Genomic DNA, 15,995 nt, shown 5'->3' with positions numbered 1-15,995 from the left:
CTTTCACTATTTGCAGATGACATGATACTATATATAGAAAACCCAAAAGACTGCACCCCAAAACTGCTAGAACTGATAAATGAATTCAGTAAAGTTACAGGATACAAATTCAATGTACAGAAATCTGTTGCATTTTGTAAAAGATTTTTTTACTTACTTATTTGAGGGAGAGAGCGAGTGCATGAGCAGCGAGGAGGAACAGGGGGAGAGGGAGAAGCAGACTCCCCACTGAGCAGGAAGCCTGATGTGGAGCTCGATTCCAGGACCCTGAGATCATGACCTGAGCCAAAGGCAGACACTTAACCAACTGAGCCACCCAGGCGCTCTAATCTGTTGCATTTCTATACACCAATAATAAAGCAGCAGAAAGAAAAATTAAGAAAACAATCCCATTTACAACTGCACCCAAAATAAGATACTTAGTAATAAACCTAATGAAACAGGTAAAAGACCTGTATGAAAAAAATCAAAGATGACACAAAGAAATAAAAAAAATTCCATGTTCATAGATTCGAAGAACAAATATTGTTAAAATGTCTAAACTACCCAAAGCCATCTACACATTTAATGCAATCCCTATCAAAATACCAAGAACATTTTTCACAGAGCTAGAACCAATAATCCTAAAATTTGTATGGAAATACAAAAGACCCCAAATAGCCAAAGCAATATTGAAAAAGAAAAGCAAAGCTGGAGGCATCACAATTCCAGACTTCAAGTTATATTACAAACCTGTAGTAATCAAAACAGTATGGTACTAGCACAAAAACAGACACATAGATCAATGGAACAGAATAGAGAAGACAGAAATAAACCCACAATTATATGGTCAATTAATCTTTGACAAAGCAGGAAAGAATATCCAATGGGAAAAAGGACAGTCTCTTCAACCAATGGGGTTGGGAAAACTGGACCACTTTCTTACACCATACAAAACAGTAAGTTAAAAATTGATTAAAGGGGTGCCGGGTGGCTCAGTCGTTAAGCGTCTGCCTTCAGCTCAAGTCATGATCCCAGGGTCTGGGATCGAGCTCTGAATCGGGCTCCCTGCTCTGCAGGAACCCTGCTTCTCCCTCTCCTGCTCCCCCCACTTGTGTTCTCTCTCTGGCTGTCTCTCTGGCAAATATATAAAATCTTAAAAAAAAAAAATTGATTAAAGACCTAAATATGAGACCTAAAACCATAAAAATCCTAGAAAAGAGCACAGACAGTAATTTCTCTGACATCAGCTCTAGCAACTTTTTTCTAGATAGGACCCCTGAGGCAAGGGAAACAAAAGCAAAACTATAAACTATTGGGACATCAAAATAAAAAGCTTCTACACAGTGAAGGAAACAATCAACTCAATGGTAACCTACAAAATGGAAGAAGATACCTGCAAACGACATATCCTTTTAAACGTAAGTATCCAAAATATATTAAGAACTTATAAAACTCATCACTCAAAAAACAAATAATCCAATTTAAAAATGGGCAAGAGACATGAACAGACATTTCTCCAAAGAAGACATCCAGAAGGCCAACAGACATGAAATGATGCTCAACATCACTCATCATAACGGAAATGCAAATCAAAACCACAATATCACCTCATACCTATAAGAATGGCTAAAATCAAAAACACAAGAAAAAACAGGTGTTGGCAAGGATGTAGAGAAAAAGGAACTGTTGATGGGAATGCAAACTGGTGTAGCCGCTGTGGAAAACAGTGGTTCCTCAAACCAATGGAGGTTCCTCAAAAAATTAAAAATAGAACTGCCTGATGATCTAGCAATTACACTATTTTGTTTTTAAAGATTTCATTTATTTATTTGAGAGAGAGAGAATGAGAGAGAGAGAGAGAGCACATGAGAGGGGGGAGGGTCAGAGGGAGAAGCAGACTCCCTGCCGAGCAGGGAGCCCGATGCGGAACTCGATCCCAGGACTCCAGGATCATGACCTGAGCCGAAGGCAGTCGCTTAACCAACTGAGCCCCCCAGGCACCCCTAGCAATTACACTATTAAGTATTTACCCAAAAAATACAAAAACACTAATTCAAAGGGATATATGCAACCCCATTTTTATAGCAGCATTATTTACAATAGCCAAGATATGGAAGCAGCCCGAGTATCTGTCGATAGATGAATGGATAAAGAAGATGTGGTATATACATGCAATGGAAATGTCTAAATGTCTAAACTAATTAAACATAAAACTAGTCTAAAACATATAAAAAAGAGTGAAATCTTGCCATTTGCAATAACATGGATGGAGCTAGAAAGCATAATGCTGAGTGAAGGAAGTGTCTAAATGTCTAAACTAATTAAACATAAAACTAGTTTAAAACATATTAAAAAGAGTGAAATCCTGCCATTTGCAATAACATGGATGGAGCAGAAAGGATAATGCTGAGTGAAATAAGTCAGTCAAAGAAAGACAAATACCATATGATTTCACTCATATGTGGAATTTAAGAAACAAAACAAAGGAGCAAAGGGGGAAAAAAACAAGAGAGAGACAAACCAAGAAACAGACTCTTAACTATAGAGAACAGGGTGCCTGGGTGGCTCAGTTGGTTAGGCGACTGCCTTCGGCTCAGGTCATGATCCTGGAGTCCCTGGATCGAGTCCCGCATCGGGCTCCCTGCTCGGCAGGGAGTCTGCTTTGCCCTCTGACCCTATCCCCTCTCATGTGTTCTCTCTCATTCTCTCTTTCTCAAATAAATAAATAAAATCTTTAAAAAAAAACTATAGAGAACAAACTGATGGTTACCAGAGGGGAGGGGATTGGGGGTATGGGTGAAATAGGTGATGGGGATTAAGGGGTGCACTTGTCATGATGAGCACCAGGTGACTCAAATAAAAACTTAAAACAAAAAGCAAAAAACCCCACAAAGTGTTGCCAAGTAAAAACTGCCAACCAAGAATACTTTTTACCCAGCCAAGTTGTCCTTCAGAAATGAAGGAGAGATAAAGACTTTCATGGATAAACAAAAGCTCAGAGTTCATCACCACTACACCTGCTTTACAACAAATGCTGAAAGGAGTTCTTCAACCTGACATGGAAGGACAATAATTAGTAACATGAAAATATTCACTGGGTAAAGGCAAGTACAGTCAAATTCAGAATACTCTAATACTGTAATACGGTGGTGTGTTAATCACTTAACTCTAGTATAAAGGTTAAGAGACAAAAATTACTAAAAATAACTACAGCTACAATAATTTGTTAATAGCTACAAAGAAGACATAAAAATGGTCAACAGGTACATGAAAAGGTACTCAACACCCTAATCATCAGGGAAATGCAGATCAAAACTACCTCACACCTGTTAGGATGGCTTTTATTTAAAAAGACAACATGGGGGTGCCTGGGTGGCTCAGCTGGTTAAGCATCCTCAATTCCTGATTCAGCTCAGGTCATGATCTCAGGGTTGTGAGATCAAGCCATGCATCAGGCTCACGTGCTGGACGTGGAGCCTGCTTAAGATTTTCTCTCTGCCCTCCCCCCAAATAAATAAATAAATAAGCAGACAACAGATGGGGCACCTGGGTGGCTCAGTCAATTAAGCATCTGACTGACAGGATTGTGAGTTGAGGCCCCATGTTGGGCTCCATGCTGGGCGTGAAGCCTACTTAAAAAAATAAAATAGGGGTGCCTGGGTGACTCAGTCGTTAAGTGTCTGCCTTCGGCTCAGGTCATGATTCCAGGGTTCTGGGATCGAGCCCCACACTGGGCTCCCTGCTCAGCAGGAAGCCTGCTTCTCCCTCTCCCATTCCCCCTGCTTGTGTTCCTTCTCTTGATTGTATCTCTCTGTCAAATAAATAAACAAAATCTTTAAAAGATAAAGTAAGGTAAAATATAAAGACAACAGATAACGTGTTGGGAAAGACGTGGAGAAAAGGGAATCCTTGTACACTGTTGGTGGAAATATAAATTGGTACAGTCATTATGGAAAACAATATGAAAGTTCCTCAAAAAATTAAAAACCAAACTAACTTATAATCTAGCAATCCTACTTCTGGGCATATACCCAAAGGGAACAAAATCATTATCCTGAATAGCTATCTGCATCCCCATGTTCAGGGCAACATTATTCACAATAGCCAAGTTATGGAAACACCCTAATTGTGTGTGAACAGATATATGGATAAAGATGATGTCGTGATTATTTACAATGGAATACTATTCAGCCATAAGAAGGAAATTCTGCCATTTACATTATATACACTTTAGATAGATAGATAGATACAGACTTCAACTATTTATATCCTTCTCAACCCCAAAGCCAAAATCAAGCCCATCAGGAACACATTAGAATAATTCCCATCAGAGTCAAAGGCCAAACAAGCCTATGCACTTCACTACCACCATTTACTATGCTGTGGAGGTACCAGTGATCACAATTAGGTGATAGAAAGAATACACAGGCGTGCAACTGGAAAAGAAAAAGTAAAATGATCATTATTTGCAGATGATATTCTTATATACCTAGAGAATCAACTGAAAACCTTTACTGTTTTATAATCAGGTAAGGTAGTGAAAATTAATATATAGAAATCCGTGCCTTCACATACATCATCAACAAGAAGGTAGAAGACAAAATGCTTCAACAACACTAAAAACAAAGAAAAAAGATCTGAGAATAAACTTAAGAAATGCCAAGAAACCGCTCAAACTCTGAGGGACATGAAAGAAGACTCAAGCAAAGAGTAAGGCATACAATCTTAGTGGGGAAGACTCATCACCTAAATATCACTCTTCCTGCATTAACCTAAAAATGTAACACAGAGCCAATAAAAGCAAAAATGATTTTTTCTGAAACAGGCAGATTTATCTTAAGGTTCATACAGAAAAACAAACATAGCCAGGAAGTCCTGAAAATTAAAGGTAATGAATGATAATTAACTTCACCAAATATCAAAACATGCTCTAAAGCCGGAGTAATTAAAACAATATGTACTCAAACATAAATACACAGATTAATGTGTAGAACAGAGTCCAGAAATAGACCCAAATGTATATGGCATGTGGCAAAGTATATCACATATAGTAAAGGACATCTGAACAACTGGGAGGAAAGATGAATTGCTTATTACAAGGTGTTGCAACACATGGGTGGCCATTTGGGAAAAAATTAAGTTGGGCTCACACTTCTCACCAAAATAAATTCCAAATGGATAAAAGATATAAAGGTAAATAATGAAATTTAAAAAGTACTTTAAGAAACCATAGGGTAATTTTGCATACTCTTCTAATAGGGAAGATCTTTCTAGGTACGACAGAGAACCTAGAAGCCTTAAAAGTTCAATGAATGACCCAATAAGGAACCAATTTTTTAAAAAGATTTTATTTATTTATTTGACAGAGAGAGACACAGTGAGAGGGAACACAAGCAGGCGGAGTGGGAAAGGGAGAAGCAGGTTCCCCGCTGAGCAGGGAGCCCGATGCGGGGCTCGATCCCAGGACTCTGGGATCATGACCTGAGCATAAGGCAAATGCTTAACGACTGAGCCACCCAGGTGCCCCAGAACCAATTTTTTTTTTTTTCATGACAAAACCATCCTAAATAAAAAGAAAAATAACAATCTGGAAAAATATAACTGCAATTTATATCACCAAAAAGTGCTAAGTTCCTTCATATATAAACCATTTTTACAAAATCAACGTTAAAAACACCAAAGCCCTAAAGAAAAACAGGCAAAGAAAATGGAAATGGTCCTTCAACCTTATAGCAACAGGAGTGCTACAAATTCAAACAACCCCTGATATGAGTGTTCACTCTATTACTCTCTTTACTTTTCTATAGGGTAAACTAAGTTTTGGAAGAAAAAATATACACAAAGAAATAATTTTTTCCCCTATCAAACTGGCAAAGATCAAACCGTGTCCTATCACAGTGCCGGTGGGGGTGTGGATAAACAGGCACAGCCACACACAGCTAAGGAGCACAGGTGGACAAAACCTCTACAGAGGTCTTTCTGGTAAGAGCTAACAATTTTAGAAAAGCACATACTCACCAACCCAGCAGTCCAGTGTTTCTGCACTAGCAAAATTTACACCTTATATGTCCATCAACGGAGCTCTGGCTACATCCTGACAATGGAATATTATCCAGTTGTGAAAGACAATGAAAAAGCTCTTATGTATTGATAATGAACTATCACAAACAGAAAAAAGCAAGGGATATAGTGCGCTACTTTCATGTAAAAGAAAAGAGCTCTCTGTGTGTTTGTATTATGCAAAGAACATCCCTGAACAGATACTGGAGAACTGGTAACACTGGCTGCCTCTGGGGAGAGGATGTGGTGGCCAGGGGCAAGATGGAAGGGAAACTTTCCCATGTAACTCTGTTGTTCCTTTTGAATTTTATGCCACATGAATCTATTATTGCAGTGAAAAGCTAAAATTAAAAATAATGAATGCTTCCCTGTAAAAGCAGCAGCCTTCTTCTCTGAGCTTCTGTAACTGTGTATTTCCATCATGCCTGTGTTCATTCTGAATCTTTCAGCCTCCTCTGATTGACTGTGGTTTCTTTGGGAAAAAGGTCACTGCTGAATCACCTCTGTGTTCCCTAGAGCACACAGCACCTCATTTGGTGCCGAGCGGAAAGTCACTGCAGGTCTGTTCACTATGCTAAACTAGTCCACTGGTGTAAACAGTTCATCCTTGGAGGAAAGATTTTCCGAAAGTTGCTTTGTAAAGTGGACCAATGATTAGGACAGGAAATTCTGCTTCTGTAAGCATCAAAATTAGCCAAATAAGCCAGAAGAATGCCCAGCAGAACAAATTAAGAATACTAAAAAGAGAAAGAAGTTTCAGTTCATGAATGAAAGCTGATTTCAGAGAACCTGAAGCCTGAAAATACATATATTCAAGACGATGATTACTGCCACATTTAGAATAATCATTGGGGGTGCCTGGGTGGCTCATTCGGTTAAGCATCTGCCTTCGGCTCGGGTCATGACCTGGGAGTCCTGGGATTGAGCCCCCTCCCTCCCCCTACCTGCTGCTCCCCCTGTTGGCTCCCCCTGCTCGTGGCTCTTACGCTGTGCGCGCATGCTCTCTCAAATAAATAAATAAAACCTTAAACAAAATAATCATTGGGATGGCACAGCAACACCCAGATTGAAGGGAAGACAAAATTATATTAACTGGTTGTGATGGTCATCACAAATAACCAAGTACATAATGCTGACCCTCTTCACAATTGGACATCAACAAATATATTAAAGATTTTCTTCCACAATGCCAGCTACCTATATTCTTATGCCCTCTTGAACTGGGCCGGAATGACTAACAAAGAGACTGAACTGACTCCTGCTAAGAATATGGGAAAAGAATTTGTTCTAAAGCTAGAAACAGGGGCGTGTGGGTGGCTCAGTCGGTTAAGTGTCCAACTCTTGATTTCAGCTCAGGTCATGTTCTCAGGGTTGGGAGAGGCCCATGGCAGGCTCCATGCCCCATGCTCAGCAGGCAGTGTGCTTGAGATTCTCTCTCTCCCTCCCTCCGTCCCACCCCCACTTGCCCACTTTCTCTCTAAAATAAATAAATAAATCTTAAAAAAAAAAAGGCTAGAAACAACCCAAGAGCCCAATGGGGCAGCCCTGTCATTTCACAAGAGCTCTGGCCCAGGCAGAGTGTGGCCTCAGTCTCAGTCCCAGCAGGTGCTGACAGGAGCCTGGCTAGGGCCAGTCACCAGCTCCCAGCTACACAGGGGCGGCCTCATCCACATCCACACAGCACGGAGGCCCCTCGCCTGGCTTCCTGACAGATGTGTGGCCTCCTGGAGAGCACTATGGTTCTTGACAGCTTACCCCAAAGTGGGGGTGTGATGAGTCTCTTTTTTATTACTGTCTCCAGAGCTTTTAATACAAATGCTGCATGGAAAATGGTTCCATTCCCAACACAAATGTGCAAAAGCACTGTTTGTGAGGGGAAGAACTGCAAACAAGAGAGAAAAGATTAGGTTCACCTGGAGCCCTTCTCCTTGGCACAATCTTTTCAACAAATGGTGCTGGGAAAACTGGAGAGCCACTATGCAAAACAGTTAAGTTGAACCCTTACATCACATACAAAAATTCAAAATGCATCAAAGACCTAAACAAAGAGCTAAAACTAAAAACCTCTTTTTTTAAATTTTATTTTACTTATTTGAGAGAGAGAGAGAACGAGAGAGAAAGCATGAGCAGGGAGAGGAGAGGGAGAAGCAGGCTTCCCACTGAGCAGCGAGCCCACACAAGGCTTGATCCCAGGACCCCACTGAGCTGAAGACAGATGCTTAACTGACCGAGCCACCCAGGCATCCCAAAAACTATAAATCTCTTAAAAGAAAGTAGGGTAAAAGCTTCATGACACTGGATTTAAAAAGGACTTCTTGGATATGACACCAAAAACACAGGCAAAAAAACACAAAAAAACAGACAAACGGGACCTCAAAAAATTAATAATTTTTGTGCATTTTAAAAAGGAAACTTTCTTTTTTTTTTTTAAAGATTTTATTTATTTATCTGAGACAGAGAGAATGAGAGAGAGAGAGCACATGAGAGGGGTGAGGGTCAGAGGGAGAAGCAGGCTCCCTGCCGAGCAGGGAGCCCGATGTGGGACTCGATCCCGGGACTCCAGGATCATGACCTGAGCCGAAGGCAGTCGCTTAACCAACTGAGCCACCCAGGCGCCAGCAAAGGAAACTTTCAACAGAGTGAAAAGACAACCCACAGAATGGAAAAAAGTATTTGCAAATCATATCTAATACAGAATTAATATCCAGAATAAAGAACTTTTATAACCTGGCAACAAAAAAACAAACAACCCTATTCAAAATGGGCAAAGGACTTGAGCAGACATTTCTCTACAGAAGATATAAGATGGCCAAGAGGCACATAAAAAAATGCCCAACATCACTAATCATTAGGGAAATGCAAATTAAAGCCCTAATGAGATACCACTTCACAACTACTAGGATGGCTCTTATTAAAAAATAAAAACAAACCAAAAAGTGGGAAATGAGTGTTGGTAAGGATGTGGAGCAACTGGGAACTCTTGTGCATTACTGATAGACTATAAAATGGGGCAGCTGCTGTGGGAAATAGTTTGGCAGTTCCTCAAAAAGTGAAACACAGAATTACCAAATGATCCAACAATTCCTCCCCTGGGTATATATCCAAAGAACTGAAAGTAGGGATTTGAACTGATACCTGTACACTCATGTTTATAACAGCATTATTCACAACAGGCCAAAGGTAGAAATAATCCAAATGTTCACTGACAGATGAAGGGATAAGTAAAATGTGGATATACATACAACAGAATATTATTTGACCTGAAAAAGAAATGAGATTCTGATACATGCTACAACATGGAGGAACACTGAAAACACTGTGTTAAGTGAAATAAGCCACGTACAAAAGGACAAGCACAATATGATTCCACTTATACGAGGGACCTAGAATGGGCAAATTCAGAGACAGAAAGTAGAATAGTGGTTGCCAGGGGTTGGGGGGAGGGGAGAATGAGAAGCTGTTTAATGAGTACAGAGTTTCTGTTTGGAATGATGAAAACCTTCTGGAAATGGACAGTGGTGATGGTTGTATAACACTGTGAATCTATCTGATGCCACTAAATGGTACACTTAAAAATGGTTAAAATGGTGCTCACTTCGGCAGCACACATACTAAAACTGAAACGACAGAGAAGATTGGCATGACCCCTGCGCAAGGATGACACACAAATTTGTGAAGCATTCCGTATATTTTTTAAAAAATGGTTAAAATGGTAAATTTTGTTATGTATATTTTAGCACAAAAAAATTCATCAAATAATTTAGAAAGAAAAAAAAAGAAAAATATAAAAAGGGGAAGAGAAGAGGATATAGGTGAAGCAAGTGTGTCCTGAGTTAATGAGTAAATGACAGATATAACTGAGTGATAGACACACAAAGGCTCACTACTCTCTGCTTTTGTATGTATTTGAATTTTACCACAATGAACATTGATAAACAAGGAAGTCCTTCAGAATGTGCCAAAAGAGAAAAAATAATTTATCCCCTTACAAAATTTAGCAAGACTGAATACACAAGGTTCAAAGACCTGGGGTGCCTGGTTGGCTCAGATGGAAGAGCATATGATTCTTGATCTGAGGGTTGTGAGTTTGAGCCCCACTTTGGGTGTAGAAATTATTAAAAAAAAAGTTCAAAGACCTAAACTTAAGACGGAAAACTATAAAATTCTTGTAAGAAAACACAGGGCAGGGGATACCTGGCTGGCTCAGCAGGTACAGCATGCGAATCTTGATCACAAGGTCATGAGTTCAAGCCCTGCACTGAGTGCAGAGATTACTTAAAAAAAAAAAAAAAATAGGGCAAAAGCTTCAATGACATTGGACATAGCAATGATTTCTTGGATATGACACCAAGAACACAGGCAACAAAAGAGGAAAAAAACAAACTGGACTTCATAGAAATTTTTAAATTGCGTGCATCAAAAGACACTATCAACAGAATAAAAAGGCAGCACACAGAAAATATTTACAAATCAAGTATCTGATAAAGGGATTACTATCCAGAATACATAGAGAACTCCTAAGACTCAACAGCAACAAAAAACAATCTGATGTAAACCTGGTCAAAGGACTTGAATAAACATTTCTCCAAAGATACACCAATGGCTAACAAGCACATGAAAAGATGCTCAACATCACTACTACCCATTAGGGAAATGCAAATCAAAACTACAATGAGATACCATCTCACATTCACTAGGATGGCTACCATCAAAAAACAAAAACAAAACAAAATAACAAGTGTTGGCAAGGATGTAGAGAAATTGGAACCCTTGTGCATTGCTGGTGAGACTGTGAAACACCGTGGAAAACAGTATGGTGGTGCCTTAAAAAATTAATCATAGAATTACCATATAATCAATTCCACTTATGTAAATACCCAAAACAGGAACTTGAACAAATATTTGTACACCCATGTCCACAGCAGCATTATTCACACTAGCCAAAAGGTAGAAACAACACAAATGACCACCATGGATAAATGGATAAACAAAATGTGATATACAAATTCCACGGACTATTATTCAGCTTTAAAAAGGAAGGAAATTCTAACACATGCTACAACATGGATAAACCATGAGAACATCATGCTAAATGAAACATGCCAGTTACAAAAAGACAAATACCATATGATTCCACTCACATGAGGTACTTAGAGTAGACAAAATCATAGATAGGAAGTAGAATGGTGGTTGCCAGGGGCAGGGGGAAGGAGGGAATGGGAGTTAGTGTTAAATGGGTATGGAGTTTCAGTGTTGCAAGATGAAAAGAGAAACGGAGAAGGATGATTGTGACGATTGCACATTATGTGTGTATTTAATACCATTCAACTGTACAGTTAAAATTATTAACATGGTAAGTTTTATGTGTATTTACCACAATAGAAAGATTAAACAACAACAACAAAGAATGAGTACACAGGAGGAGGTGGGGGAAGACAGGGCTCGGAGGAATTCAAGTGGAAAAAAGGAAATAGGATGGGAATACGTATTTGGTTACAATATAACCATAGTAATCTTTAGAACAGGGATGAAATGTGTTCTACATTTTATGGTAAAATCTGAAAGAGCAAAATAACTAGCCATTAAACAGAACATTATAAGCCAAAAGTAATCTTAAAAGCACAGCCATAGAACTCTGAATACAAACAGGACTCTGAGCTCCCTAACAGCCAACGCAAAGAGGGAAACATTATTGACATAGTTCACGGTATACTTTAGACAAAATCAAAGCAGTGGCTTAGAGGAGGCACAGTCACTCCAGGCACTGAACCTGAAGAAATTTCTAACTGGCCTCACAGATTTTCTTGGGGACTCCTCAGACAGATCTCAATGCAAGCTGATGGGGCCATGCAAAGTCAGTTTACTAAAAAAGCTGGAAGAGGGGCCAGAATTATGCTGCTTCCTAATGATCTGGCTTCACTCAAAGACACTGAGTCTGGAACATTGCCTGGAACATAAGCATTAAAACACCTTCCAGCACAGTCTGATGAATGTTCTTTCTCTCAGTTGAGCTTCGGATGGTATCTGGGAGAAGAATTCAAGATTATCCTTCCTGACAGAAATGAGATGCAACATTCTCTGTTGCTTGCTAAAGGCAGGTCTTGGTGTTTCCAACAGTCACTGTCGCAGGGATGACAAAGTAGAATGCCTGTCCAAACCCAACCAGGGCTCAGACTGGAAGAAGGGACCTCATCACCCATGGAGATGAGGCGGCATCAACGTGAGCTGGTAGGGAAGAAGGGCTGGGTAGGCCAGCTTGGGGAAGATCATGAGAGCAGGGGGATACTGAAGACTACTGAGGGAGGACCACGACTGGAGACTTTGAGTGATAGTGCAGTCTTCTGAAAGGTGCAACCCAAGCCCACAGCCAAACACAACAAGCTGCTCAAAGAATCAAGTTTTTGGGAAATGTAGAAATAAATGAGATTTTAAGTTTTAAAAAAACAAAAATGTTGCAGAATAGTGTTTTACAGAAAAAGATGTTTACACATAACAGAAAATAGACACAAAACAGTATGATCCCATTATAAAGAGAGGGAACAAGAGAATGAGCAAGAATGAAGCCTGCTAGTGGTCACCACTGTGATTATAGATAAAAACTGTGCACGTGCACCCCTGCCTATTAATTGTTCTTCAACACAGACAACTGGTATTAAAAACAAAAACAAAAAACACCTCTAACTCCTCAAGAAATTTAGAAATATAGTATTGCAGCAAAAAAATATAAATAGTAATATCACTGAGAATGAAATCTTAATTATGACATCATTTAAAAATAAGGGGAACTGTCTAAAAACAAGAGCCAGTTATGTACTTGGCAAAACTATAATATCCGACTGACTGATGCTGATAGGATTCAGTGTGAAACATTTAAGTACTGGCATCGTGCTCTGGTTTTAGGTGCGCTTACATGGAGCCATGGCTCATGGTTCTGTAGACCAGCAGCAGCAGCCTGAGAACTTGCTTGAAATTCAAATTCCAAGGCCTATCTCTAACCTACAGAGTCAGAGACTAGTGAAATAGGATTAAAACAAGGTGATTCTAATTCACACTAAAGCCTGAGAACCACTGGTATGAATAATGTCTCATGTGTCCAGCGAGGAGAATATGTTTCTTGCTCAAATCCCTTTCTGTTATTTTAACTTGAGCTCCTGAACAAACACTAATCTATTCAATTGTGAAATAAGCTGGAAGAGAATTTAAAGATATTTTTTAAGTTAGGTAGAATTCTGGAATTGCTTCTTTTGATACAACGTACCAACCACTGCTGTGGAGTGACCTGAAGAAAATCGAATCTAGTTTGTAAAGAATCAACGTATTTGGAATTTCAATATATCTAAATATCATCTAAGATTTGCAAATACTCTAAAGTTAACAGCACAGGGGCACCTAGGTGGCTCAGTCGTTGAGCGTCTGCCTTCGGCTCAGGTCATGATCCCAGGGTCCTGGGATCCAGCCCTGCATCGGGCTCCCTACTCCGCGGGAAGCCTGCTTCTCCCTCTCCCATTCCCCCTGCTTGTGTTCCCTCTCTCTCTGTGTCTCTGTCAAATAAATAAAATCTTAAAAATAAATAAAGTTAACAGCACAAATATGACTATTACAACTACCACATTTACGTTAACTGATTATTTTAGTCTCTCTTATTTCTGACTGACATTAACAGGTTTAAAATAGAAGAGGTTCAACAAAATTTTATTTATTTTTTAAAAAGATTTTATTTATTTATTTGACAGAGACAGAGATAGCGAGAACAGGAACACAAGCAGTGGGAGTGGGAGAGGAAGAGCAGGCTTCCCGCTGAGCAGGGAGCCCGATGCGGGGCTAGATCCCAGGACCCTGGGATCATGACCCGAGCCGAAGGCAGATGCTCAACGACTGAGCCACTCAGGCGCCCGAGGTTCAACAAAATTTTAATTTCAAAAGGGATATTTCAGTCATTATAGCTCCAAACTTAAGACTGCTGCTTGAGACATAAAGACTATTAAAATACTAGATCCTTTTCACAAAATTGTGACTGAAATTTTTAAAATAATTTATAATTGGTTATTAATATGAAATACCATTCTTGGGGCACGTGGGTGGCTCAGTTGGTTAAGCACCTGCCTTCCGCTCAGGTCATGATCTCAGATCTCAGATATCTCATGATCTCCTGGGATGGAGCCCTACATCTGGCTCAGCGGGGAGCTGGCTTCTCCCTTTGCCCCTCCCCTCCTCGTGCGCACCATCTCTCTCTCAAATAAATTAAAAGTTTAAAAAAAATATGAAATACTCTTCTCCCTGATTATGTGGAATTACAATGAACTTCACTAACCTTCCAATGCAGGAACAAATGGTTAGCACAACACCTTACATATTTGATACAAATGCTAAATATCAAATATATCCGTGGTTTCCAAATGTTTTTTGATTTGCATCCCCAACAAGAATTTGAGTATATGTCCCAATATATGCATATTCATATATATGTATGTACTACTGTAATATATAGCATACATTATAAAATAATCTAATAAAAATTAAATAAAGCTAAAATAAAAACAAAGATCAGTTTTGATTTTTTTTTTCCCTGAGACCTCCATGCACTCTTGATGCATGCACACCCCCCATCTTTGGACTCCACTGTAAAGCTTAGGAATGGCCCAGCACCCCCACAAGCATGCTCAGGCAGCGCCCCTGCCCACTGCTGTCTCCTTCCTGAGTTCCACATCTCTGACTTGGATCTGTGATGCTGGCTTCTTCCCTTTACCCCGTCACCTTCTTCTGCTACCTCTCACCTGCCAATGGGCAACAGGAGAAGACTGTGAGGCCAGGAGGTGCGAGACGAGCATAAAAGCATGGACTCTACTGTCAAGCAAACCTGGGTTTGCACCTGGGCTCTGCCTCTAACTCAGGAGGTGACCCAGGACCAGTCAGGTAACATCTGTAAAACTCATCATTAAAGGCGGGGAGGGGTGACAATAATATCTCACCTGGTGACTATGATGATTAAGTGAGATAAGCTATTATTAGAGCACCTAGCACAGTACACCTAGACAGCACAGGTGTTCAATAAATATTTTACCCGGGCGCCTGGGTGGCTCAGTTGGTTGGGCGACTGCCTTTGGCTCAGGTCATGGTCCTGGAGTCCCGGGATCGAGTCCCGCATCGGGCTCCCTGCTCGGCGGGGGGTCTGCTTCTCCCTCTGACCCTCTTCCCTCTCGTGCTCTCTGTCTCTCACTCTCTCTCTCTCAAATAGATAAATAAAATCTTTAAATAACAAAAAAATAAAAAATAAAAAATAAATAAATATTTTACCCACTACTTCAGGTGGCAAAAAAAAAAAGTCACGTGGACTTTGTTTCATCAGCCAACTCAGGAAGCGAGTTACAGTGGAAGTACCTCAGGCGGTAGTGTCTGGCAGATCTGGTTTGAAGGCCTAATCCACTCCTTACAAGCTGGGTGACCCTGGAAACCCAGCTTCGCTCTAAGGGGCAGTCTTTTCATCTGTTCAAATGGAAGTGATAACGTAAACCGTATACAAAATACCCGTGAGAGCCAATATAACTAACCGTGGCCACAGCAAAGGGCTACCAATGGTGAGAGTAAACAAACAGCACATAAACCTAAGTGTAATTCCAGGGTCCTCAGGACACATTCATGTGCATGGCTAGATAACTAAGAGAGTAAGCCTCCCTAAAGTCTGCCACCAAACATTAATAAATGCATGAGTACTGAACCCCACAGGCCATGGTTTGCTTCCCAACTGGACAGTTTACTTGCTCATATATGACCTCAGGCAATTCATCATCTTTCTGCCCCCATCTTTTAGTCATAAACTAGGAGTAGACTTTATATCCACCTCATAATAGTAAACTAGTCTAGATGATGGGGATGGCGGGGGGCCACACCAATGATTATAAAGCACGTGGAGACCTCAGGAGAGGTGCTGTTTTTGCGCAACAGCAAAAGAAGGG

The 15,995-nt window shown here is 40.1% G+C and overlaps 1 protein-coding gene and 1 non-coding gene across 2 annotated transcripts in view; one reads left to right on the top strand and one right to left on the bottom strand.

The window, feature by feature from the left end:
- Positions 1 to 15,995, bottom strand: part of SCAP (SREBF chaperone) — a 67,167-nt gene that overhangs the window by 49,720 nt on the left and 1,452 nt on the right. The gene's annotated exons all lie outside the window — the stretch shown is intronic.
- On the top strand, positions 9,630 to 9,734 carry LOC118006113. The gene has a single exon (XR_004677948.1). It is a non-coding gene; the product is annotated as a U6 spliceosomal RNA (small nuclear RNA).

This window comes from Mirounga leonina, unplaced genomic scaffold (genome assembly GCF_011800145.1).
Source record: "Mirounga leonina isolate KUSES-001 unplaced genomic scaffold, KU_Mleo_1.0 Mir_94, whole genome shotgun sequence".
Lineage (NCBI taxonomy): Eukaryota > Metazoa > Chordata > Mammalia > Carnivora > Phocidae > Mirounga > Mirounga leonina.
This window is presented reverse-complemented; position numbering and strand designations above follow the sequence as displayed.